This window comes from Mastomys coucha, unplaced genomic scaffold (assembly GCF_008632895.1).
Source record: "Mastomys coucha isolate ucsf_1 unplaced genomic scaffold, UCSF_Mcou_1 pScaffold21, whole genome shotgun sequence".
Taxonomy (NCBI): domain Eukaryota; kingdom Metazoa; phylum Chordata; class Mammalia; order Rodentia; family Muridae; genus Mastomys; species Mastomys coucha.
The window spans coordinates 2,332,579-2,335,233 of NW_022196904.1; positions in this window are offsets into that span (position 1 = coordinate 2,332,579).

Sequence of the window (2,655 nt, forward strand, 5' to 3'; positions counted from 1 at the left end):
CCACCTTTGTGATGGACACAGACTACCTTTGTTATGGACACAGACTGCCTTTTTGATGGACACAGACTACCTTTGTGATGGACACAGGCCACCTTTGTGATGGACACGGACTGCCTTTGTGATGGACACGGACTGCCTTTGTGATGGACATAGAGTGCCTTTGTGATGGACACAGACTGCCTTTGTGATGGACACAGACTGCCTTTGTGATGTACATAGACTGCCTTTGTGATGGACACAGACTGCCTTTGTGATGTACATAGACTGCCTTTGTGATGGACACAGTCTGCCTTTTTTGATAGACATGGACTGGCTTTGTGATGGACACAGAGTGCCTTTTTGATGGGCACAGGCTGCCTCTTTGCAAATTTGCAGCAAGGTGATTATGCAGGCTTTGGATTTAACTTGTCTGAAATTTTATGAATCGATGGACTTTTTAAATTTTGTTCTCTTGTTTGTTCCTTAGCAAGGATTTTTCTAGTTCTTTCATTATGTAAGTTAGCTTTCTCCTGATCTCTCTTAAGAAGGATATATAAAATTTTAATCATAAATGAAAATGCAATTATTTGTATACTAGTAAGTGAGAAAAGTATGTGGGATCCCCATGCCTTTTCTGCTTTTTAACACAGAGCATATTTTTCTTTTTAAATCTTTCCTTCCCGCAGAAACTTCACTTTATTGATTTTAAACTATTTCTTGTATGGTAATCTACAGCTGTCTCTTATTTTATTTTATTTTGGCACTTAAGCACAGTCAAAGATACTGTACCTAGTCAGAGGCTTGTCTGTGCTCGAGATTTCAATGTCCATCTAGATCTAGCTTCTTCTTCCTAGGTCACTCATCATGCCTGACCTGACAGGAAGGGTACCATGAGCTGTTCATTGGCTTCAGAGGTCTCCTTCCACTGTGCCCATGTCATGGGCTCTGTCTGCCACCAACTCTTGCTGTCCTTTGATGACAGATGAGCCTTCCATCTGTGGACAATGGCTGGTAGTCCTAGGCCCACATGTCTAGCCATGCTGGGTTGGGCCAGCGCCTCTAATTTCCACACACTCTGGGAAAGTGGAGACAGATGCTGTAGCAGCCACTGGGACACAGATGATCCTGAATGGTCTGTGGTATTTGCCTGCCATCTGTCCCAGTCCCACATCACATCACAGAAATGGGAAGTGTTTTGCCTCTGCCACATGCCTGGGACTTCAGTTCCTTGTTCCTCCTCAGCAGGCAGCTTTGCTGTACAACATGGCCTCTAAAGGAAACTCTTGTTCCTATGGCATGCTTCTTCTCTGCCTTTCCACCCACAGCTTTCTCAGACTTCAAGCTTGGATTTTATGAGCCCTTAAATTGGACACCAGATGTAACCTTGTGCATTTTTATGCCCACCGCTGCTCCCAAATAATGACACAGAGCGTTATAGTGCCTAGATCTTAAGATAGGCTTGTTTCTACTGGCTCATAATCCACGTATGCCTTTTATACTGATCTATGTTTTGCCACAGGACTCATTATCTCTCCACCATTTCATAATCAGACTTCCTCTGTGTCTCATTGGTGAATCTCCTTACACCTGATTCTTTCCCAGAGTTCCTCTCTCTGTGCCAAGGTCTACCTTACTATTCCTGCTTTTGAAATAGACCATACTCATTTTATTTTAACCAATCAGAAGGTGCCTTAGGCAAGCAAGGATGGACAGAAATACATCTTCAACAATGTATAAAAAGCGATATCCCTTTAAGCAATGATAGGCAGAAAGTGGAGGGAAGGAATTCTGCCTTCTTGAATGTCTCTGTGCTGGGTCAGATAATTGACCCTGGTCCATGAATCAGAAATGTAATTATTACCAGTGGCCATAAATGGTGCTTTTGTAAGATTTCCTCCCAAAAGGGTGAGGCTTGGTTTTGGTGAGTTTTATTCCACAGGAATTTAAGAGGCCATCTATTGTTTTTCCTTGTATGGCTGCAAACCACTTTAGCTCCTTGGGTCATTTCTCTAGCTCCTCCATTGGGGACCCTGTGCTCAGTCCAATGATTGTCTGAGAGCATCCACCTCTGTATTTGTCAAGCACTGATGGAGCCTCTCAGGAGACAGCTAAAACAGGCTTCTGTCGGCAAGTACTTGTTGGCATCACTTGGGTTTGGTGACTGTATATGGGATGGATCCCCAGGTGGGGCAGTCTCTGAACTAACCAGTACCCCCAGAGTTCCCAGAAACTAAACCATCAACCAAAGAGTACACATGGTGGGACCCATGGCTCCAGGTGCATATGTAGTAGAGTATAGCCTTGTTAGTCATCAAAGGGAGGAGAGGCCCTTGGTTCTCAATGCCCCAGTGTAGGGGAATGCCAGGGCCAGGAAGCAGGAGTGGGTGGGTTGATGAGCAGGGGGAGGAGGGAGGGAATAGGGGGTTTTCAGAGGGGACACCAGGAAAGGGGATATCATTTGAAATGTAAATAAAGAAAATATCTAATAAAAAAAAGGCCATGTATTTCCCTAATTTGTAGTTTTATAAAAAAATGTAATAAGAGGTTTCCCATGATAGAAAAGGAAAGGAAACACCTTGAATGTTCCTGCAGCCTTTCAGCTGTCAGGGGTTTCTGCAGTGTCCTAGAACATCAGCCTGGCCTCGGGTTTAAGGATTCCGCCAACCATGCCAGCAA